This window comes from Balearica regulorum, chromosome W (assembly GCF_011004875.1).
Source record: "Balearica regulorum gibbericeps isolate bBalReg1 chromosome W, bBalReg1.pri, whole genome shotgun sequence".
Classification (NCBI taxonomy): domain Eukaryota; kingdom Metazoa; phylum Chordata; class Aves; order Gruiformes; family Gruidae; genus Balearica; species Balearica regulorum.
The window spans coordinates 10902356-10927648 of record NC_046219.1 but is presented as its reverse complement, the minus strand read 5'-3'; the positions used below and the strand labels follow the sequence as shown (position 1 = coordinate 10927648).

General features: G+C 46.5%; 1 protein-coding gene across 1 annotated transcript in view; it reads left to right on the top strand.

The window, feature by feature from the left end:
- LOC104643987 (LHFPL tetraspan subfamily member 2) overlaps positions 1-25293 on the top strand; it is a 38442-nt gene that overhangs the window by 838 nt on the left and 12311 nt on the right. The window lies entirely within an intron of this gene.

Here is a 25293-nt window from a genome sequence, read left to right as displayed (position 1 = left end):
TCTACAAACAGACTGTGTTAGGCAGACCCAAAGTGGTTCTATATGCTGGTGTTTATTCAAACACAACTGAAATTTATAGCTACGCAGCATGTAATACATTGACATTGGCACCAGGATTGCAGCCTGGTGTGTGCCAAAATGAACTGATCAGTGTTGCTTTTGTTTGCTGTTCAGTTTTTTCCCCCCTCTGTTTGAATTTCTTTCAGTAACAAAAATTTCTCGCCTTTGTTACCATCAGAGAGAAAAGTTAATACTCTTGTTAAGGCAGTCTATCTCCCTCTTGCTACTTTAGTGATTTTTCCATGGACTGAAGGCAGTTCCCAGTGTCTCAGACACTTCATGACTGTGGTGAGAGTAAATACCACCCCAGGAATAATAACAGCCTGCAGTGTCGCACACCCACAGTTTCATGCCAAGCAGCCTCCTTCAAGACTGTGAGCTTGACAAGCAATACCTTGCAATAAACCCTTCCTTTAGCCAGCTTATTGTTCAGCTGCAATTACACAGCCCAGAGAGCTTATCGCCTCACTGTCCGAGTCTCAGCTGTACTTTGCCTGAAAAGATGAATTGGTTCTAGAGATTTAGTGTTTCTGCTTAAACCCATGGATTTTACAGAGGTTAAGTGACTGTTATGTAAACCAACACTGGACAGCCCTAGTTAGAGCAGTATTTGGCTTTCTCTACTCACCAGCAAGCCATGGGGAGAACCTGTCCCGTATGCAGGTTTTCGTCTTTTGTGCTATGTGAGTGTGGTCATCTGGAGGAGGACGGTGGTCTTCTACCCTACTTCTGGCAGCCCTCAGAGACCTGTGAGGAGGGAAGGAATGAACAGGGCCACCTCCTCTTTCCCTCTTGGTGATACTCTTAAGCAGATGTTTTCAATTCATAAAATGGTTTCATTACAATAAAAATTAGGAGTTTTAACTTGTTTGCTCAAAATGAGAATCTGAATTCCTCCCTCCTCATCTCTACTGAGGTGGCCAAAGATGTCTGCGGTGGCCATACCTAGTCAGGAGGTGTAACGGTAGGTATTCAAACCTTTATGAAGCTGGTTGGTTTCATTTGCTTAGTTGAGGCCTAAATTAATCTTATTCTAAACACACGTGGGGAAGTAGGCAAAAACTGAACTTGTTGCCTGCTGCAGCCCTCCGGACCCAGCGGTATGGGCCAGGGACCAGCTGACGCAGGCTCCTAAAGCACTAGCACAGTGACTCTCACTATCCTCCATTTCATGCAATTTCAATATAAAAGCATACTGCTTATTTTGCATCACCCACAATGTAAGGTTTGTGCTTCTGGGGCAGAATTAGATCCCTAAACTGGCTCAAGATGCTTCTGTTCAGATGATGGCATACAATTAGTAGTTTATTTATCTGCTTTATCTGAATTATCCTTTAGATAAAAATTACAGGTTTTTCTGTAGTCACTCCTGTTTACAGGATTTGCCAGCACTAGTGTGACAAGTAAGCAGCTCTGCAGTGCAGATTAGAGCCAGGAGAAGGTTTTATCTCCTTGCTTTCTTATCCCATACTTCAGAAATAATCCGTGAAACCTGATTTTCAAGAGATGATATTACTTCTTTTCTGTTGGAAGTGTGTTTGTATGGAAGAGATTGGTTAGCAGCATAAGTAGATGTTTGACACATCAGACTTGGGTCTATTGAAAAGATAACCTTACTTACAACTCTGATACCATCTCAAAATATCTAGTTGAACATCAAGATTAGCAGGAAGTAGATTCTTGTATCTTAGAAAACTGTTCTGTAGACCATGTATTTGTGAGAAAATATGTGCAAAGGCAGTTTTATGTTTTATTATCATCGAATCATAGAACAGTTTGGGTTGGAAGGGACCTTTAAAGGTCATCTAGTCCAACCCCTATCAAACCAGATGTACCTGTAAAGAGACTCATGGCCTCAAGAATTGAACAATATGGCAGACAAAGCATTTCTTAAATGTTAGGGAATAGAGCAGTCCTTTTTTGAGCTGTACTGAGGATAGAAGCACTTACTTACCTTCTTATAATTCAGATAAATAATGACACAGCATGAAACTGGGTAATTGAAAGGTCACATTACTGAAGCCGTTGCAATGAGAAGTACGCCTGCCAATATTTGCAGCCAGACATCTTGTGGCTAGCAACTTGTTTCTTCGAGATTAATTTTATTGGGTCCACTGCTACTTTTGTGCCAGTAGCACTATAGCATCTGCTTACTTAGTTGAAAGTATTTCCCTTATGATTTATCACAGCTGTTCATTTCAACTTTCTCAGTTCTTGAGTTTTGGAAAAACGCTTAAGCAATTTGTTCAAGGACAGTTGTCAGCATGGCTAATCCATACAAGGATTATGATAGTTAGACTAATGTCCTGACCGGAGAACAAGATACAACACTACCTTAACCATCTTAAGCGTAAGATCATTCTTTCAAATGTGATCAATTATGGTTTTTAATCAGCGTAGGAGAAGAATTCACAAAATCATTTTGTTTATCAGCCTATATTAGTCCAATATTTGCAAGTATGTCAAACATCTCATTTTCAAAGGTGAGATGCAGCCATGGTAGAGTCATCTACAGGAACTCAGGATCTTGCAGACTTAATCTCATTTAAAATCTTTATATCTTTACTGTGGAGATTTAATAAAAACCCCACAGATAGATACAGGATATATCTTTTCAGTCTAGCAACATTGTTTGTGACCTGGATGATGCCTATGGTGAAATTACAGAACACAGAGCCACATCTCTTCTGTTACAGCCCTTGGAGAAACATGCAAACTCTCATTTAGGTCAATGGGAAGGAGTCATACACATATCTGGTCCACAGAAGGGTTTTTTGTGGCAGAAAATTAGAAATATAAAGCTATAAAGGAAGAAAATATGGTTCTTGTTTAAATTCCTGCAACTCCTTTGTTATAGAGCAAGACTTTCTACCAGACTGCAGGGTCTTTCATTCTGGAGCTGTAGAAATAGTAATCAGTGGCTCTGGTTTTGGAAATGATTGAGGATTGTTTCATCTGGAAAAGCATCTTTTCTCTGCAATAGAGAGTGCAAAGAATGGAGCCATGTAATGAAATAGATAATTACTACTCAGCAGCAAGGCCAGGCAGACTTTGACTTGAACGTCTTTTTGGGGAAAGTATTCTATTTTTACAGTCTGTGAATCACTTGAAATGCAGAGGCTAGAAGAGGCAATACGTTATTATACGGTAGCTGATAAGAACCAATTCAAAGTAAATTTTCACAGTAATCATCTAGTTATAGGAAGTAAATAATTGATGATCCCCTACTGACATACCTTGGTATGGATATAGGATAGTTGCATATATGTTTACAAGCCTTATTTGGGCTTTGGAACTTCACTGTAATATAATCTAAACATATCTTGGCCTCAAAAGGAGGGTAGGGGGGAGCTTAGGACAGAGCCTAAAATAGGTTCAGCCTTCTGTCTCTGACACAATTTCCTTTATGAAGTTCATCAATCAACAACTTTTCTTGGTTGTGTTTTGTGGTTTTTTTTAACCTCTAGGGGCACAGCTCAGCAGAGCTGGCCCTCAGTTTCATGTCTGGGCAGACACAGCCCCTTGCCCACAGCCGGCAGTGTGGCCAGCAGCTGACTGACATGCGGGTGAGCCATGACCTGCTGTGACATCCTGACTGCACGTCAAGAAGCAGAAGCTAAATTAGCAGCACATATATTATCTCGACCTCAAAACTTGAGCAGGCCCCTGTGTTTCCTTGTGGGGAACTACACCATCTTGTGCCTGAGAAAGCTTTGGAGAGAGCAAAGGGGAAGGGGTGCTGGTGTGTTAGGAAAGTGGCTCAGTTTTGGAATTCAGTTTCCATTATTCCTGCTTTTCTGTGCCAGACCAGGGCTGTATTGCCAGGCAGGTTTACCAAAAGGGGATAAAATAGCTCCTGTTATCTAAAGTCTTTCCAGTGTTGATGGCTTAATCTGGGAGGCCTCTCATTGGTCACCCCCATCTCACCACTTTCTCTATTCATCATCCACATTCTCCTAGTTCAAACAGGGGTTAAATAAAAGGGTTTCTGACAGAAGCATGAAAAAAAAAAAAAAAGTATGTAGAAATTGTGTTATGTCAGCCAGGAGACCAGCTGTGTGCCAGCCACATGTCGAGGGGTGTCTCTGGTTTGGTCAGGTGACTGCATGGCTGCATTTTGCTGTCATGTAGCATAGCAGACTGGGCCACTGGCAGTTACGCCTTTAACAGATGTATGTGCAGTCAGATAAGGCAGAGGCTTTTGTCTTCAAAGGCCACTGCAGGTGGGCTGGGAGTGTTAGGTTCCCCCAACCACTTCTGGCTTGGGCCAAATGCTGCAGGTTTGGGATTCCCTCCCTCACCCCAGCAGTTTCTCCTCCAGCATTGCTGAGGAGACGACTCAGCTTCTTCCCACAAGAAACCTTTGTCAGATTCCACTTTAGTATTCTCCTCTCATCTTCCAGCACTGAGGTTTCCTTAACATTTCACCCTACTTTATTCCTGCCCAGCATTTCCTCTTGTACCCCTCCTTTATTCTGTGAGGCTGTTTTTTTTTCCCCTGGTGCTTGTCCTGCTCAGCCCCAAGCAGTGAGGTCTCTTCTGTGGTACTTGTGGCATCCCAAGCACAACTACAGGCTGGGCAGAGAATGGATCGAGAGCAGTCCTGAGGAGAAGGACTTGGGGGTGTTGATTGATGAAAAGCTCAACATGAGCCGGCAGTGTGCACTTGCAGCCCAGAAAGCCAACCGTGTCCTGGGCTGCATCAAAAGAGGTGTGACCAGCAGGTTGAAGGAAGTCATTCTACTCCGCTCTTGTGAGACCCCACCTGGAGTACTGCATCCAGTTCTGGGGGCCCCAGTACAAGACAGACATGGACCTGTTGGAGCGAGTCTTTGAGGTCCCTTCCAACCCAAACCATTCTATGATTCTATGAAATACACGGCCTTGGTAAGTGCTCATGCTAAGGCTTTCTGCAGTTATGGCAGAAGATAAACAGAAACTCATTCAGATTTAGGAGTTATCTACCTAAAACTTTTATTAGCTTGCTTGTTTGTTTTAACTGACTGAAGAGTAGAACAGTTTAACATACATAAACAAAAACATGCTCTTTCTTGTTGAGTTATCACAGTTAAGTTTGTAGCACACTACTTCATTAAAATAATGTGACCAGCAGATTGAGGGAGGGGATCCTGCCCCTCTACTCCGCTCTTGTGAGACCCCACCTGGAGTACTGCATCCAGCTCTGGGGGCCCCAGTACAGGAGAGACATGGAGCTGTTGGAGCGAGTCCAGAGGAGGGCCACGAAGATCATCAGAGGGCTGGAGCACCTCTCCTATGAGGACAGGCTGAGAGAGTTGGGATTGTTCAGCCTGGAGAAAAGAAGGCTCCAGGGAGATCTAATTGTGGCCTTCCAGTACCTGAAGGGGGCCTCCAGGAAAGATGGAGAGGGACTGTTTATCAGGGAGTGTAGTGACAGGACAAGGGGTAATGGGTTTAAGCTGAAGGAGGGTGGATTTAGATTAGATGTTAGAAAGAAATTCTTTACTGTGAGAGTGGTGAGGCACTGGAACAGGTTGCCCAGAGAGGTTGTGGAGGCCCCCTCCCTGGAAGTGTTTAAGGCCAGGTTGGATGAGGCTTTGGGCAATGTGGTCTAGTGGAGGGTGTCCCTGCTCGTGGCAGGGTCTGTTGGAACTAGATGATCTTTGAGGTCCCTTCCAACCCAAACCATTCTATGATTCTATGATATGATATGGAATACCCCCTTTGGCTAGTTTGGGTCACCTGTCCTGGCTGTGTCCTACCAGCTTCTTGTGAAAATTAACTCTATCCTAGCCAAAAAAACAGCACAAGGATATTTGGTTGTTGGTAGCAGCACGCTGTAAAGATGCATTATTTTGTCTGAGAAAGGGCCAAGCTGGTGAGCAAGGAAGAAAGCACCTTGTGAGCTGATGTTACTGCCTATGGGCAACAGAAGCTGTTGCTCAGCTGGGGAGCCTGGGCAGTAGGAGAGCAGAGCAAGAGCAGTTTTGCCTTCGAAGGCAAGGAAGCTTCTTGTTTGTCTTTCTAAAATGCAGAGCATGCATTTTTCAAAAAACATCTTTCCTTTTGGATTCAGCTTAGAGTGTTTCTTTTCTGATGCTAGAATTCTGAATTCTTGGGGTGGGAACAAAGAAAAGGGGAGGGGGGGCTTTCTAGTGGAAATTCTGACAGTCTGAACCACTTTCTGTGGTATAATGCTTCCTGTAACCTATATGGCCAAATGCCAGTGCGACATCTAATACATACTTGGCTGCTGAAAGTTCAAGCTAAGGGAACTGCTGTGTTGGAATGTGCCAGGGAAGGAAAATGAGTTCAAGTGCTAAATTGCCATTGAGCCTGAGGGAGAGTATTAGTAACTTCAAAGAAATAAAGTTAAGGTTTCAGTGTTTGGTTAGATTTGGTGGTCAGCTCATGTCCTGCAGTACCAATATGGGCATGTGGGAACCAGTAGACACCCAGCAGATTGTAAATAGAATAGAAAAATAGACAAACATTCAGATTTTCACTGATCAAGTTTGGCAGCTGATGTTCTCAGCAAGCATAAATTTCTTCCATCAAACAGTGCTCAGTGTGAGACTCTCATGCTACCCACTGAGAAATGTTTTACTGTGGCATTTCTGCATGCCAAGGTCCCTTACCTCTACTGGCATAGGTGAGACGCTGTGAACTTCTTTACAGCCCCCCATCCTGATGATGCAGGATAAGAGAGTGCTGGCTTCCCCCCAAGAGGGTGGGGGTGATAGTGGGAGAGTAGTGGGGCTCCCTTTTGGTTTGTGACATGGTTTAGCCCCAGCCTGCAGCTGAGCACCACGTGGCTGCTCACTCACCCCTCCCCTGGCGGGATGGGGAGGAGAATGGGAAAAAACAAAGGCAAAGCCTCGTGGATCGGGATAAGGACAGTTTACTGGGATGGCAAGGGAGAGGGAAACAATCAACAACAGTACTGATAACGGAATATTCACAATGGGTGATAACAGAAAGCAATTTACCAATCCGATCTGACTACTGACCAGACGCTCAGATCGTCCTGGAGCCATGCCAATCCTGCCCCTCCCCGACTAGCCCCCTTTTATGGTGAGCATGACATCACATGGTATGGAATAGCCCCCTGGCCAGCTTGGCTCACCTGTCCTGGCTCCTTGTGAAAATTAACTCTATCCTAACCAGGACAGTTTGCTTTTTGCTTCCAGGCCTCAGAGCCAAGACTGATGCTAGTGTTATACATAGGTTGCAAACACTAGGAGAATATTTAAATTCAACGAAGACTGTGTTTTCACTCAAATGCAAGAAAAAAGATGAAAGTTGCTCTTTCAAGATGGGGGGGCTAACTGATGCTTAGCTCCTCTCTTTGGTGCACCTGGTGTGGTGGTGAAGGAAATTGGTGGGTTTGAGCTGTGCTTCCTTCCCCAACACAGGTGGCCTGCACTCTGCTGCTGTACAGCCCACCAAGCAACCCAAAATTCTCCCCTTCCCGTGTCCCGCTTCACCTTTTCCCTCTCGCTGAGCCTTAGCTCCTCCAAGGCCTGCCCCAAGGTCTTCTTTGCACTGCAGGATCAGGAATGTAATGCCATGGAAAAAAAATGGTCCACAGCCTTTTTACCGCTGTTTAAGTCAAGGCAGGCAGTTGCTTCAGCCTCCTTCATAGAACCATGGTCACAAGGTGGTGGTTTTCTTTCCATTTCTGTTGATTCAGCACAAGCAATTGATGGTTTGGAGGGCACTGATTCTCACTAGTCAGAGAACAGTGGAAAAGGTTATGGCAAGTGTTGTGAAATGTGCTGGGTCTTCTCCTCTGCTTCTTTTGGGGACGTAATAATTGACATGGCCTGGTATTTCCTTCCCTAACTCAGGAACCTCCCAAATTTACCATCCACAATTTAGTTACTTATTTAGCAGTTTCAAGCCTGTTATTGGGCTGTCCTAGATTAAAACAACTTGATGCTTCGTTGGCTTTTGAGGCCAAATGTGGGTGGTGACCAGCCCCCACGACTTTGCCTAAGTGGTAGCCCTGCAAGCAGAGAGGTCTTCAGTTACCTCTGCATTGCTGAAAACTCATAAGCATTTGGCTTTTCCCCTGTACAGTGCTTGATCTTGACTTAATTGCAGGGCTAGTACCTGCTGCATGGGAGCCCCTGTGAAGTGCAGTGATGGCCAGCAAAGGGGCTTCAGTGTCATTTCAGGGCTTGGGACTGGTCTTACTTTGGGTCTCCACATTTCCTTCCCTCCCAACTAATGGGGACTCTCACCACATATATAAAATTTGTTAAAAGCTAATGGGGAATTTGCCCTCCTCTCTCCTAAAAACAGGAGTCTACAGGCTCACGCTTTGTTAAAGAGAAGCCCAAGCAGTAAGATCACACCAATATAAAAAAAACCCAAATCATAAATCCCCCATATTCTGTCATTCTGCCAAAGCAACCCACATCAAGGCTTATAAACTTATTTTTGGCTTTTTCTGTGGGTAGCAAAATATACTTAATAATCTGAGTCTCCCATCAGTAGCCTTCCCTTCTACCTCCTGTCACACAGATCCCCCGCACTGTATCCTTGTTCCTATTTTCACCCCCTAACATCAGTAATGACATCAGAAGTATTATTTTTACATAGATTTGGTTATGAATAAGCATCTTTGATTTGCTTAATAAATGGGAAAAGATGCATGAGCAAATGGCATAGTTAATTTACTGTTGAAAAGAGTAGGGATCTTCTCCTGTTCCTCAGCTTGGGGTAGGCAGTGATAACCTCTTCTGGTAACTGCTTCCCCTTATACGACCCTAAGACAATTTTAAAGGAAAAAAAAAAATCTGTGCAGGTTTTGAGAGATCATCTGGTTATAATTTTAAACAATTAATTCTCCTGCCTCAGCTTAGGCTCTCCCAGGTACATCAAAATCTGCATATGGCTGTGGGCCTCTGCTGTGACTGCAAGTATGGAAATATGGACTTTGCCTTGGTGCATTGCCCATGAGCAACCCTTCCCATTGTCAACAGCCATGCTTCCAACTTATCCCAAATCCCCTCTGCTTGTGTGAACCTGCATCGAGTGCGGTGTCTGAGTAGGCTTTTTTAAACATTGATCTTATTGTTAGGAATTTTTCTTCTGTTTGTTTTGCAGCATTTCCAAGCAAGCCAGAGGTGATCTCCAAGGTACTCGGGCTTGCAGAGTCTCCCCTTTCTTTTTGTGCAAAAACCTTCTTGCCTCTGGTCAGCTGCTTGTGTTCGATGAGGCCTACAGTCATCCAGGTGGATGGAGAATGGCTGCAGAGGCAGGTCTTGGGCACCACACTGCAGGTACCATAACCGGCGCTGCCTTCAGCGCCTTGGCACTACCCTCACCCCTTTTTCTGTAGCCAGTGTGGAGTGCTGTGACCACCACGTCAGCTGGCCTGAGCCTGCCTTGTTAGCTCTGATCTGATTAAAATTGGATTAATGAATCAAGTCACAGGGCTGAAGACATCTGTTATACAGCTGCTGAGTAGGAGGCTGTCACTTTGGTTGTCTGTTGGTGGATGAAGCAGTCAAAAGCGCATGAATGGTGACCTGGTGGTATTCCTGCTGGGTAGGGGTTTGTCAGAGAAAGTTTGTGTATGGGAAAACCTCCTTGGGTTAAGCTAGCATAGTGACTTTGTACAAATATTTTAAGCATGAAATTATTCAGGGAGCATATTGACACATTTGGAAATATGAGCAATAAAGGCAGGTTTATTTTGCCTGGCTGGTGCAATGTCCTTGGGCTGAAGAGTTAATCTCCTGTGGTTGTGCAGAAGATGAGAATGATCAGGATAGCTACCACTGAGGAAGCGACCTGCCTGTGCTGCCTGCGTGGTGTTGGGCAAGTCTAATCCCTCCCCGCCTTTACCCTTTTTACTCTTCCTCTCTTAAAATGTTGTTGCTCAGTTGTGCTGCTCCATGGGAACCTGTTACATTGCTAACTCATTGATAACAGCTGCTTAATTTCTTGTTTCTTCAGCAGCATTTAAAAGCTTTTTTTGCTATTTTGCTAGGAAATGAGAACATACTTTCAGGCTTTGCAATGGGAATTGGCTTTGTTAGTATACACTGTTGTTTAATATGGCACAACAACAGCTGTACAGGAGACTGTCAAAACTAAATAGTATGCCTTCACTTAGCTAAACAAGTATCTGCTTAACCCCTGTCTCAAGGGTTGTTTCCAAGGATGGAATGAAAAAGCTCTTACTTGGATCTGACCCCAGCACTGACTAGCCTATAATGTGACATACAAACACCCATAATGATAGATCAGCCTCTTGGTTTTCCATGATGTTAGCCCAGCAGCGCTACTGCAGTCTATAAAAACAAGGAGGAGCAATTGCTTCCTGCAGTTCCAGGCCCTTAGAAGGGGAAAAATTTTTGGTGTACAAAAAGGATTTTCCTATACAAAAAGCATTACTGAACTGTCTTCAGAAACATCGTCACACAGCGGTGCATTCTGTCATATTCATATTTTTATTTCACAGTATGCTGCACTGTTTTGCTTTGGTGTTTTAGGAGAAAGGAGTTGCTTTTACATCATTTGAATATAGATGGGCTGATGTTTAATAGGTTGTCTATGTTGTAATCAGGAAGTCTAATTAATAATTTTATTCTAATATTCCAAATAAAATCTAAATGTCATCTAAATTTTCTATTTCTCTTTGAAAGCAGGCAATTAGGGATTAATAATAAAATGTTATGTGGGCAAATTGCCTTCAGTGAAGCATGGGAAAATACTCTCTGCTGACAGACTTATACCAAAGAGTTTTAGATGAGGTCTCTGGATAAAAAAAGTCATTTAAATAGTTTTCTGTTGTCATTCCTAGGCATCTGGCAGCATTGTGTAGCAGTCTTCAGACCTCTGTTTTAAGGAATCCTAAGAGAAAAGGTAATTGAGAGCTGGCAACAACTAACAAGAAGGAAAATGTAATTATGAAAAATTATCATACTGATTTAAAGAAATCGGATAGACCTAATTAAGAAATAGGACCAATAGCATGCATACAGCAGAAGCTGCACGCCTCCAGCAGTGCAGCTGTGCTCAGACAGGGGATTAAATCTAGAACAGAGAAAGCCCGAGCTCTGCGAGCCTGTAGAGAAGCACAGTGGAAAACAGCCTGTAATGTTTTTAAAATTAATTTGTTCCTCCCAGCAGGTGGAACAAACAGTAATTAATCCACAGGTAGATTGGCTGTGAATTAAAACTCTCATTTACTGTATGTTAGCATGAGGAACTGGAAGGATTCCTTGCAGAAAACTTTTCTTCAGACAGAGCACCAGATTTTTGTTCTCTGTTCTTTCTCTTGAAGATTGATTGTTCAAAGACACTGGGACGAGAGCAAAAATTGATTTATTAAGAAAACCAAACTCTGTATCATTAATCTTTACTGTCCTCCTGCCAGATCCATCTCAAGGAAAACTGTCAACAGGAGATAATTGTTGCTTCATCAGATTATGCTGACATAAAATTATACAACACAAAACTAAGCTTTGTACTTCTATGACTAACAAAAGCTTAAGTGCATTAATCTTATCTTACAGCATTAAATGGCTTAGAAAGCAGCACAACGTAGATTAAATACAGAAGTAATATTTGAATAAGTCAAGTGTAAGAATAACTGAGTCAAATTCAAGAAATCTGCGAGTTATAATAGTTAATTGATCCAGAAAGCAACTTTTATACACAAATTGGTAGATTGTGCTAGGAGCTGGTCTTGTGTTCCTGTGCACTGTGAGGATAAATGAATGGCAAGGATAAGGCGTTTGGCTCCCCTTTCCTGCCCCTTGTGAGCTCCAGGCCATGCTTTCTGATGTCTTTCATTCATTATCAGGATACTTTGCTCCTGGCTCTGTGCAGCCCATCCAGCATCCTCCTCCACCTTTTCCCTTGGGGACTCTTCAGAAAACAAAACCATGCTGCTTTGTGCTGTACACAAGCAACTGAAAACCCATTTCACTTACTTCAGCATTGTGGTGGGTTAACCTTGGCTGGACACCAGGTGCCCAACAAGCCACTCTATCACTCCCCCTCCTTAGTTGGACAGGAGGAGAAAAATATGATGAAAGGCTTGTGGGCTGAGATAAGGACAGGGAGAGATCACTAACCAATTACCGTCACAGGCAAAACAGATTTGACTTGGGGAAATTAATGTAATTTATTACCAATCAAATCAGAGCAGAGTAATGAGAAATAAAATCAAATCTTAAAACACCTTCCCCCCACCCCTCCCTTCTTCCCAGGCTCAACTTCACTCCTGATTTCTCTACCTACTCCCCGCCAGTGGCGCAGGGGGACAGGGAATGGGGGTTGCAGTCAGTTCATCACACATTGTTTCTGCCACTCCTTCCTCCTCAGGGGGAGGACTCCTCACACTCTTCCCCTGCTCCAACATGGAGTCCCTCTCATGGGAGACAGTCGTCCATGAACTTCTCCAACGTGAGTCCTTCCCATGGACTGCAGTTCTTTGAGAACTGCTCCAGCGTGGGTCCTTTCGCAGAATGCAGACCTTCAGGAGCAGACTGCTCCAGCATGGGTCCCCCACAGGGTCACAAGTCCTGCCAGCAAACCTGCTCCAGTGTGGGGTCCTCTCTCCACGGGGTCACAGCTTCCTTCAGGATACATCCACCTGCTCCGGCATGGGGTCCTCCACAGGCTGCAGGGTAGATATCTGCTCCATTGTTAACCTCCATGGGCTGCAGAGGGACAGCCTGCTTCACCATGGTCTTCACCATGGGCAGGGGGGATCTTTGCTCTGGCGCCTGGGGCACCTCCTCCCCCTCCTTCTTCAATGACCTTGGTGTCTGCAGGGTTGTTTCTCTCACATATTCTCACTCCTCTCTTCTGGCTGCTGTTGTGCAGCAGGTTTTTCCCCCCCTCTTCTTAAATATGTTATCACAGAGGCACTACCACCATCACTGATTGGCCCAGCCTTGGCCAGCAGCGGGTCTGTCTTGGAGCCGGCTGGCACTGACTCTATTGGACATAGGGGAAGCTTCTAGCAGCTTCTCACAGAAGCCACCCCTGTAGCCCCCCCGCTACCAAAACCTTGCCATGCAAACCCAATGCAGACATTTTTCTTGTAAAAGAAAAACTTGGTAATCGTCAGGCTATGGATGTGATGAAACTATTGCCGGTGTGCTTGTCACCGAAACCCGGGAATAAACCTTGTAACACCAATGTAATGTTAAAAGGCAGGCATTCTTTATTGCAGCGCTGGATGCACGGGGGATAGCTCCACCCAACGCGCATGCCAGGTGATCACCAACACACAGGTTATGTAGGATCAAAACACACATATTCATCATCTTCCTCAGAAAAGGCAGTCCTATGATAATCATTTCTTAGAATCCATTTCCATATTCTCCTCCCCGTCACGCATGCTCAGTGATTTGAGTTGGTGGTCCTCAAGGGTCTCTGGTGGTCGTCAGTGGTCTTGCACCCGTGTCCGCTGGGTGACCCTCTTCTTGTGGGCATGCGCAGTACTGTTGCTGTGGATGCACCTGTCCATAACGATTTCATAAGATTAATATCTCCAAACCTATTGTTCAGTTTGGTAGGGACTGTACATGGAACATAGCAGCATTGTACCTTGCCATGGTCAGTTAGCATCATTACGTATTACCTTGGTTACAAACTAATTATCTCAACCTAATTCTATAGTTTCTGTTTCACGGCCCCTATCCTACAGTTACATTTCCCCCCTTTGGAAGTTTTGAAATAATAACTTTTCAATACTTTGTCCTGGTTCTGGCAAGGATAGAGTTAATTTCCCAAGGAGCCAGGACAGGTGAGCCAAGCTGGCCGGGGGCTATTCCATACCATGTGACATCATGCTCACCATAAAAGGGGGCTAGTCAGGCAGGGGCGGGTTCGGCGTGTCGGCGTGGCTCCGGGACGGGTCGAGCATCCGGTCGGTCGTCGGATAGGTAAAATCGTTCTCTGTTATCACCCATTGTGAATATCTGTTATCAGTACTGTTGTTGATTGTTTCCCTCTCCCTTGCTGTCCCAGTAAACTGTCCTTATCCCAACCCTCGAGGCTTTGCCGTTGTTTTTCCGTTCTCCTCCACATCCCGCCGGGGGAGGAGTGAGCGAGCAGTGCGTGGCACTTAGCTACCTGCTGGGGCTAAACCACGTCAGTCCTTTTTGGCGCCCAACGTGGGGCCCGAGGGGGTGTGATAACAACAAGTCTGACCCAAGTGTGTTAAAACAAAGTTGTTAAAAGCATTTATAATGTTACTGAAACAGTCACTGGTCATAATGATGTTCTGTTTGGTCACATGGCTCTGTTTTGTAAACCCGTGTTTACTCTATGCAATCCCTGCAGCGCTGTTTATCACCTCTGGGAGAGGGGTTCGTGTTTTCATGTTGTTGTATTGTGTGATAATGACTTATGATAAGATATCATTGACAGTCATGGGTCTGAGCTGGTATGTGTATGTAGCATTTTGGTCAGGCCCGTACCTCGGTCAATATCTTTCAGAATTGATTAATAATTGGACCCAATCTATGGGGAAGACAGGGGGGGATACCTTCTCCCACTCTTTCACCTCCCCTTTTCCCTTTTGGTTGGTTACAACAATTTTTGAGAATTTTGAATACCCTTGGAATGTTCAGGCCAGTATATTCCTATTGCTAGGTCTCCTGAATGCTTTCCCACTCCTGTTCAGGGTTAGCAAAAATCTTTTCAAGAGTACCACCCAGGGATCTTCCCCAAGGCTGAATGGTCAGGGCTGGCATGGCATGTGGGAGAGTATGGGTGGGTATCTAGAGACCTTTTCACCCCCAATGGTTTGGAGCTTCACTCCCGAACAACTGCAAGACCCTCATAAAATGGTGGAATATTTGAAAGGAAAATGCTGTGGGGATTCTAAGGAGACACAACTTACTGTGCTGTGCTGGGCCCTGGCCACAATCTATCAAACACTGCTGGATAGTAGACAGCACCATCCAGAGGGAGAGAGCGGACCCACAGGCACTGCAGCTGCCCAGGCCCCTGCAACAGGCACTGCAGCTGCCCAAACCCCTGCGACAGGCACTGCAGCTGCCCAAACCCCTGCGACAGGCACTGCAGCTACCCAAACCCCTGCAACAGGCACTGCAGCTACCCAAACCCCTGCAACAGGCACTGTACTCGAGCCAAAAGATCAACCCACACCAGTATCAGTTGCCCCTATACACAAAAAGAAATACACAAGGAAATCGGTTCGCTTAGTGAAAGATGATGATGAACCGGGGCCATCACGAGAACAAGAAGAAGAGCCAGAACCAGAAGTGATTACTCGATCCCTGTCCCTGAGTGAGCTGCAAGATATGCAGAGAGATTTCAGCCGCCTTCCAGGGGAGCATATTATTACCTGGCTGCTCCGCTGCTGGGATAACGGGGCCAGTAGCCTGGAATTGGAGGGCAGGGAGGCCAAGCAGCTAGGATCCTTGTCTAGGGAAGGGGGCATTGACAAAGCAATTGGGAAGAAGGCACAGGCCCTCAGCCTCTGGAGGCGCCTCCTGTCAAGTGTGAGGGAAAGGTATCCTTTCAGCGAAGATGTCGTATGTCGGCCAGGCAAGTGGACCACTATGGAGAGAGGTATCCAATATCTGAGGGAATTAGCTGTGCGGGAGATGGTTTATTATGATCCGGACAACGCACAGTTGCCCACAGACCCCGATGAAGTCCACTGTACCCGACCCATGTGGCGAAAATTTGTGCGAAGTGCACCATCATCGTACGCCAACTCACTGGCAGTAATCGACTGGAAGAGTGAAGAGGCACCCACGGTGGACCAAGTGGCTGGCCGACTCCAGCAGTATGAAGAGAGCCTTTCTTCCTCCCTAGTCTCGGCTGTGGAGAAACTGTCTCAGGACGTCTGGCAACTCAAAGAGGATATATCTTACTCCCCACCTGTACAGACCCGCATTTCAGCTGTGAGGAGTAAGCGTTTTTCTGCTCCAGAGAGGGGATATAGAGCATACACACCACGAGGTATCCTGTGGTTTTGCCTGCGTGACCACGGAGAAGACATGAGGAAATGGGATGGGAAGCCCACCTCAACCCTGCGGGCACGCGTACATGAGCTACAAGGCAAGACAGCTGTAAAAAGGGACTCTTCCAGAAAGAATGCTGCTCCAGTTTCCACCGGGCAGCCCCCCAGACCAAGTGAAAGGCCAGATCGCACTTCTGATCCTCTTGAAGGGACTTCTAAGTCCTTTTTGCAAGGAGTGAGTAGTGACTATGACGAGCAGGACTAGAGGGGCCCTGCCTCCAGCCGGGTGGAGGAAAGGGACAATAGGGTTTATTGGACTGTGTGGATCCGATGGCCTGGCACATCGAACCCACAAGAGTACAAGGCCCTAGCGGACACGGGTGCACAGTGTACCCTAATGCCATCGAGCTATGAAGGGGTGGAACCAATATCTATTTCTGGTGTGATGGGGGGATCCCAACAGTTGACTCTGTTGGAGGCTGAAGTAAGTCTAACTGGGAATGAGTGGCAAAAGCACCCCATTGTGACTGGCCCAGAGCCTCCGTGCATCCTGGGCATAGACTACCTCCGGAAAGGGTATTTCAAAGACCCAAAAGACTACCAGTGGGCTTTTGGAATAGCTGCCTTAGAAGCGGAGGAAATTGAACCATTGTCTAGTTTGCCTGGTCTCTCGGAGGACCCTTCTGTTGTAGGGCTGCTGAAGGTTGAAGAGCAACAGGTGCCAATTGCTACTACAACTGTGCACCGGTGGCAATACCGCACCAACAGAGACTCCCTGGTTCCCATCCACAAACTAATTCATCAACTGGAGGGTCAGGGAGTGATCAGCAGAACCCACTCACCCTTTAACAGTCCCATATGGCCAGTGCGGAAGTCCAATGGCAAGTGGAGGCTGACGGTAGACTATCGTGGCCTGAAGGAAGTCACACCGCCCATGAGTGCTGCCGTGCCAGACATGCTGGAACTTCAATATGAACTGGAGTCAAAGGCAGCCAAATGCTATGCCACAATTGATATAGCTAATGCATTTTTCTCGATCCCTTTGGCAGCAGAGTGCAGGCCACAGTTTGCCTTCACTTGGAGGGGCGTCCAGTACACCTGGAATCGACTGCCCCAGGGGTGGAAACACAGCCCCACCATCTGCCATGGACTGATCCAGACTGCACTGGAAAAGGGTGAAGCCCCAGAGCACCTGCAATACATTGATGACATCATTGTATGGGGCAACTCAGCAGAGGAAGTTTCTGAGAAAGGGAAGAAAATAATCCAAATCCTGCTGCAGGCTGGCTTTGCCATAAAGCGAAGTAAGGTGAAGGGGCCTGCGCAGGAAATCCAGGTTTTAGGAATAAGATGGCATGATGGGCAGCGTCAAATCCCTATGGATATTATCAACAAAATAGCAGCCATGTCCCCACCAACCAACAAAAAGGAGACACAGGCCTTCTTAGGCGTTGTGGGTTTCTGGAGAATGCACATTCCAAATTACAGTTTGATAGTAAGCCCTCTCTACCATGTAACCCGGAAGAAGAATGATTTCAAATGGGGCCCAGAGCAACGACAAGCTTTTGAACAAATTAAACAAGAAATAGTTCATGCCGTAGCTCTTGGGGCAGTCCGGGCAGGACCAGATGTAAAAAATGTGCTGTACACCGCAGCCGGGAAGAATGGCCCTACCTGGAGTCTCTGGCAGAAAGCACCAGGGGAGACTCGAGGTCGACCCCTGGGGTTTTGGAGTCGGGGATACAGAGGATCCGAGGCTCGCTACACTCCAATGGAAAAGGAGATATTGGCAGCCTATGAAGGGGTTCGAGCTGCTTCAGAGGTGATTGGCACTGAAGCAGAGCTCCTCCTGGCACCCCGACTACCAGTACTGGGCTGGATGTTCAAAGAGAGGGCTCCTTCTACACATCATGCAACCGATGCTACGTGGAGTAAGTGGGTTGTGCTGATCACACAATGGGCTAGAATAGGAAGCCCCAGTCGTCCAGGGATTCTGGAAGTGATCACAGACTGGCCAGAAGGGAAAGATTTCGGAATGTCGCCAGAGGAGGAGGTGACACGTGCTGAAGAAGCCCCACTGTATAATAAACTAACAGAGGATGAGAAACCATATGCCCTCTTCACTGATGGGTCCTGTCGCATCGTGGGAAAGCATCGAAGGTGGAAGGCTGCTGTATGGAATCCTACAAGGCGAGTTGCAGAAGCTGCTGAAGGAGAAGGTGAATCGAGCCAGTTTGCAGAGGTGAAAGCCATCCAGCTGGCTTTAGATATTGCTGAAAGAGAAAAGCGGCCAGCACTCTACCTCTACACTGACTCATGGATGGTGGCCAATGCCCTGTGGGAATGGTTACAGCAGTGGAAGCAGAGCAACTGGCAGTGCAGAGGCAAACCCATCTGGGCTGCCCCATTGTGGCAAGATATTGCTGCCCGGCTAGAGAAGCTGGTTGTAAAGGTATGTCATGTAGATGCCCACGTACCCAAGAGTCGGGCCGCTGAGGAACATCAGAACAACCAGCAGGTAGATCAGGCTGCCAAGATTGAAGTGGCTCAGGTGGATTTGGACTGGCAGCGTAAGGGTGAATTATTTCTAGCTCGGTGGGCCCATGACACTTCAGGTCATCAAGGAAGAGATGCGACACATAGATGGGCCCGTGATCGAGGGGTGGACTTGAGCATGGACGCCATCTCACAGGTCATCCATGAATGTGAAATGTGCGCCGCAATCAAGCAAGCCAAGCGGGTAAAGCCTCTGTGGTATGGAGGCCGATGGTTGAAATATAAATATGGGGAAGCATGGCAAATCGACTACATCACGCTCCCACAAACCCGCCAAGGCAAGCGTTACATTCTTACAGTGGTGGAAGCAACCACTGGGTGGCTGGAAACATATCCTGTGCCCCATGCCACTGCCCGGAACACTATTCTGGGTCTTGAAAAGCAAGTCCTGTGGCGACATGGCACCCCAGAGAGAATTGAGTCAGACAACAGGACTCATTTTCAGAACACCCTCATAGGCAGCTGGGTCAAAGAGCATGGCATTGAGTGGGTGTATCACATCCCCTATCATGCGCCAGCCTCTGGGAAAGTTGAAAGGTACAATGGACTGCTAAAAACCACCCTGAGGGCAATGGGTGGTGGGACCTTCAAACACTGGGACACACATTTAGCAAAGGCCACCTGGTTAGTTAACACTCGGGGATCTGCCAATCGAGCTGGCCCTGCCCAGTCAAAATTCCCACCCCCAGTAGAAGGGGATAAAGTTCCTGTAGTGCACATGAAAAATATGTTGGGTAAACCAGTTTGGGTTATCCCTGCTTCAGGCAAAGGCAAGTCCATCTGCAGGATTGCTTTTTCTCAGGGACCAGGGTGCACTTGGTGGGTGATGAGAAAAGATGGGGAAGTCCGGTGTGTACCCCAAGGGGATTTGATTTTGGGTGAAAATAGCCAATAAATTAAATTGCATGATGTTAATAGCGATATACTGTATCAATGGTATGACCATAAGAATCACCCAAAACTAATGAAGGATGGACTTTGAAACTGAACAAAGTGCCACGATGATGGAACTAGAACTGACTTCAACTGGTGCCCAGAAACTTTATCAAAAAATCACATCTTTGACATCCAGACTGTGAGCATGGACCATACCAGATACACCGGCTGTGAAGACTCCGGATGCAGCGTGCAACAATCCAGCAGCACGCACCATTGCTCCTGCTCTGAGAGACTGTAATGGCAGATGGAACCCAAAACCATGGACTAAATGAACTCGACAGACATTTTAGAGTGATAGCCCATAGAGTAAGGCAATGAGATCTGTGCAATAATCTGGGCATGACGTAGATGGTATGGAATAAGGGGTGGATAATGTCCTGGTTCTGGCAAGGATAGAGTTAATTTCCCAAGGAGCCAGGACAGGTGAGCCAAGCTGGCCGGGGGCTATTCCATACCATGTGACATCATGCTCACCATAAAAGGGGGCTAGTCGGGCAGGGGCGGGTTCGGCGTGTCGGCGTGGCTCCGGGACGGGTAGAGCCTCTGGTCGGTGGGTCGTCGGATCGGTAAAATTGTTCTCTGTTATCACCCATTGTTACTATCTGTTATCAGTACTGTTGTTGATTGTTTTCCCTCTCCCTTGCTGTCCCAGTAAACTGCCCTTATCCCAACCCTCGAGGCTTTGCAGTTGTTTTTCCGTTCTCCTCCACATCCCGCCGGGGAAGGGGTGAGCGAGCGGCGCGTGGCACTTAGCTACCGGCTGAGGCTACACCACGTCAACTTCCACTCATATTTTCCTATCCTAGACACATTACAGATGTTCTTAAGCTTGTAACCATAGCATCTACACCTCAGTGTGTCTGCTCATGTTTCTCTTTTGCAAGTTCTAACATAACTTGTGGGGTCACTATTACCTGATTTTCTGGTGTTACCCACCATCCTTCCGTATTCTGAGATGCTTTTAAGTGCTCTGCCAATTGTTCATCTAGTTTGCTGCATCTTGCTTTTAAATTTGGGATTTTCATCTGTTTTACTGGTACTAGTGCAAGGATACCTTGTTCTGCAGCCTCCTTTGCAGTTTTATCCACCAATCGATTACCTATATTTATAGCCGTCTGACCAAATTGATGTGCCGTGCAATGCATTACGGCCACTTCCTTCGGTTCCTGCACATCTTGCAGGAGTTGAAGAACTTCCTCCTTATGCCTTATCGGTGATCCTTGGGCTGATAATAGTCCTCTCTCTTTCCAGAGGGCTCCATGAGCATGGATCACACCAAATGCATATTTGGAATCAGTCCATATGTTTACCCTTTTCCCTTCGGCCATCCATAAAGCCTGCTTTAGCACCACCAATTCTGCTTTCTGTGCTGATGTATTTGCAGGTACTGTCCCTGACTCCAATATCTTGTCGGTGGTGACAACAGCATACCCAGCTATTCGCCTTCCTTCTTGCACGAAACTGCTTCCATCCGCAAACAGCTCCAGATCAGGATCCTTCAAAGGTTCGTCCTTCAGGTCCGGTCTGCTGGAATAAACTTGTTCAATGGTTAGCAGGCAATCATGTTCCAATTTCTCGGTAGGATTTTCTGTTGACAGGAACATTGCTGGATTTACAATTGCTGTGGTTTTTAATTCCACATCATCTTGTTCCAATAGGACAACCTGGTATTTCAACATTCTGCTAGGGGATAACCAGTGACCCCCCTTTTGTTCTCAGACAGTTATTACCATATGCGGTACATATACCACTATCTTTTGGCCCATAGTCAATTTTCAAGCTTCCTGAATCAGCAGCACCGTTGCTGCCACAGCACGCAAACACCCCGGCCATCCCTTACTCACGTTGTCAAGTTGTTTGGAGAAGTACCCCACCGGTCGCTTCCAAGATCCCAGCTGTTGCGCCAGCACTCCAAGGGCCAGATGTTGCCTTTCATGCACAAACAGCTCAAAAGGTTTGGTTAGATCAGGTAAACCTAATGCAGGGGCCATCATTAGTGCCTTTTTGAGTTCTTTAAATGATTTGTGGCATTCAGGTGTCCAAATCAAGTATTGGTCTTTAGATTCCTTCAGGGCTTCATATAGGGGTTTCACATACAGTCCATAATTTAGAATCCAGAGTCAACACCACCCAATCATTCCCAGAAAGGCTCTCAGTTCCTTTGGACTGTTAGGCTAGGGGATCTGACAAATGGCTTCTTTTCTTTCTTTTCCCAATTGTCTCTGTCCTTGAGATATCTCAAATCCCAAATAAATCACTGCTTCTTTCCCTATCTGGGCCTTGTTTCTGGAGACTCTGTATCCTCCTTGGCCCAGGAAATTCAATAAACTGATGGTCATTTCAAAACATGTGTCTTTACTTTCTGCTGCTATCAGGATGTCATCCACATACTGTAAGAGCATACCTTCTCCTTGATTCTGTTTCTTCCACATTTCTAACTCTTTTGCCAATTGATTTCCAAATATTGTAGGGCTATTCTTAAATCCTTGTGGAAGCACAGTCCACGTTAGTTGCGTTTTTCGTCCTGTAGCAGGACTTTCCCATTCAAAAGCAAATATGCTTTGACTTTCTGTATCCAGAGGTACGCAGAAGAAGGCATCCTTTAAATCCAGTACAGTAAACCATTTATGTTCCTCCTTCAAAGATGTCAGTAAAGTGTATGGATTGGCCACTACTGGGTGTATATCTTGAACTATCATCTGATTTATGGCCCTTAGATCCTGAACTAATCGGTATTCCTTACCTCCTGATTTCCTTACTGGCAATATAGGGGTATTGTATTCTGATTCACATTCTGCTAACAGCCCATATTCTAAAAATTTTGTAATTATTTCCTCTAATCCCTTTTGAGCCTCCCACTTAATAGGATACTGTTTTTGTCTTACCGGCTTGGCTCCAGGTTTTAAAGTCACCTTTACCGGTTCTGCCAGTTTGGATCGTCCTGGAACTTCACTTGCCCATACCAAAGGGGTTACTGCATTGTCCACTGCTTCTGAAATCTGTTCCTCCTTGGAGGAATCCTGTAACATAAACACTCTCGCCTCTATGGCCTTTGATTCTGGTATTAGTAATCTGATTTCTCCATCTTTAAAAATTATTTGTGCATCTAATTCGCTTAATAAATCTCATCCCAATAAAGGCAACGGACATTCAGGCATGTACAAAAATTGATGTGTTACCCACTGTTTTCCCAGCTTAAATTGTAACAGTTTCAAGAAAGGCCAGTTCTCTTTTTTTTTTTTGCCCTGTCACACCAACAAGCTCTGCTGATTTATAGCTGAGTTTTGCTTTACATGTTTATTATTCTCAGTCAAGATTGCCAGAATTTTTCCATCCCTTTGCATTTGTCTGACTTCTTTTTCTTTTTCTCTGTTGTTATACACAGTCCAGGCTACTTCAAGCATTTTACCTAAGTCTCTGGACTCAGCCCCTTCCAGTTTCTGGAGTTTTTTTCTAGGGCTGATTGTCCCATAAATACAGAGGCCAATTGTATATCTTCTTCCGTGGTGGTTTTTGTTTGTTTGCTTGTGGTTTTGTTTGTGTGTTGTTTTTTTTCTCCTCTGGGTCCAAATTAGTATATTTTCTCACAGTCACCTTCAGTCTTTCCATAAAGGCTGAAGGGGACTCATTTAATTCTTGTCTCACTTCATAAAGTTTAGACCGATTATTTGCTTTTGGCATTGCATGTCTAACACCAAATAAAATCCACTTCTGATATCTAGTCAGCATCCCTCTGGGCCCCGGCTGATTAGGGTCCCACTCAGGATCTGTGGATGGAAAATTCTCATCCACTGTCCCTTGTATAATCCCATTAGCATGGGCTCCTTCCACTTGTTTTCTGGCCGTATTTAATAACATTTTCTTTTCAGTATCTTCCAACAAAGTATCCAATATTACTTGCAAATCCTCCCAATCGGGGTTTTGGGTTCTGATTATTGTTTCCACTACTTTGGCAACCCTTTCGGGATCATCCTGATAAGTGCCTGCAGTTTCTTTCCCTGGTCTTAAATCAGTTATTGAGAAGGGAACTTTCACCATTACCAGACCCTCATTACCAACAGCCTGTCGAAGAGGGGCCTGGAGGGGAGTTAATCCGTCTCCTCCCCCTCTTCCCCTTGTCCTCCCAGCAATCGGGCTGAATCCTTCTGCCTCCCCTTCCACAGGAGGGGCGGAAGCAATATTGGCCCCCAGATTTTGATCCCCTTGATCCAATGTCCCATTCTCCGGCCACTTTTCCCCACTCTCTAAAGCATACAGTGGCCACCAGTGATTACAATATTCAACCAATTGTTTCCGAGTCAAAGGATCAATTCTGCCCAGATCTTTCCAATGTTCCAAAATACATCCCAGTGGTGTTTTTCGTGGGATTGGTTTCTTACTCGGAAAAGTACCCATCTCCCAGGGACTCAGTGGTTGTGATTGTGCACTATCACAAGCACTAGTCAGAGGGACTCCAACCCGTGTTAGATCTCCCTCAGGGATTTCCCCTGCCACTGGAAATCCCAGGGATTTCTCCTGCCACCAGAAATCCCAACCTTGGAGGCTTCCCCTCCCGTGGGCCCTGCTCCACAGGCTTTCGCCTAGCAGAGACTTTTACCTGAGATGTCTCCCTAGCCCAACTCTGCGCAGCTTTCACCGCGCCTTACGAGCAGGCCTCCCGTGCTCTTGGTGCGGGCCTGTCCCAATCTGGGCCTGTCCCGGTGCGGGCCTGTCCCAATGTGGGCCTGTCCCGTCATGGTGGTGAGAGCCATGGGGCTCCTTGAATAGGGCCTTCAACTCATGCAAATATTCAGATCAAATAAGAATGCCTCTCCCAGGGGTCTTGCTCAGAGCTCTTCGGTCCGGGGATCGGAGGTTCTCCCCGAGAACTCCCCGGTGCCGGCTGGAGATCCTGCGATCCCACGGATCCGTCGAGGTTCAAAAGCAGCGTCCCATCTGGGTCGCCAAAAACTGTCACCGAAATCCGGGAATAAACCTCATAACACCAATATAGTGTTGTGGTGGGTTGACCCTGGCTGAGGGCCAGGTGCCCACCAGAGCCGCTCTATCACTTGCCTCCTCAGCAAGGCAGGGAGGGGAGAAAGGAAGTTGGAGAAAAACTTTCGGGTCAAGATAAGGACAGGGAGAGATCATTCTCTAATTATCATCACGAGCAAACCAGACCGAACTTAGAGAGGGAATTCATCTTATTTATTACTAAGCAAAACAGAGTAGAGGAATGAGAAATAAAACCAAATCTTAAAAACACCTCCCCCCACCCTCCCATCTTCCCGGGCTCAACTTCACTCCCGGCTTCAACCTCTGCCCCCTCCTCAGCGGCACAGGGGGACGGGGAATGGGGGTTACGGTCAGTTCATCACGCGGTGTTTCTGCCACTTCTTCATCCTCAGGGGGAGGACTCATCGTTCCCCCGCTCCAGCATGGAGTCCCTCTCACGGGAGACAGTCCTTCACGACCTTCTCCAACGTGAGTCCTTCCCACGGGGCTACAGTCCTTCATGAACTGCTCCAGTGTGGGTCTCTCCCATGGGGAGCAGACCTTCAGGAGCAGACTGCTCCAGCGTGGGTCCCCCACGGGGTCACAAGTCCTGCCAGCAAACCTGCTCTGGCGTGGGCTCCTCTCTCCACGGATCCACAGGTCCTGCCAGGAGCTTGCTCCAGCACGGGCTTCCCACGGGGCCACAGCCTCCTTCAGGTGCCTCCACCTGCTCTGGCGTGGGGTCCTCCACGGGCTGCAGGTGGAATCTCTACACCCCCTCATCCTCCCTCCATGGGCTGCAGGGGGAC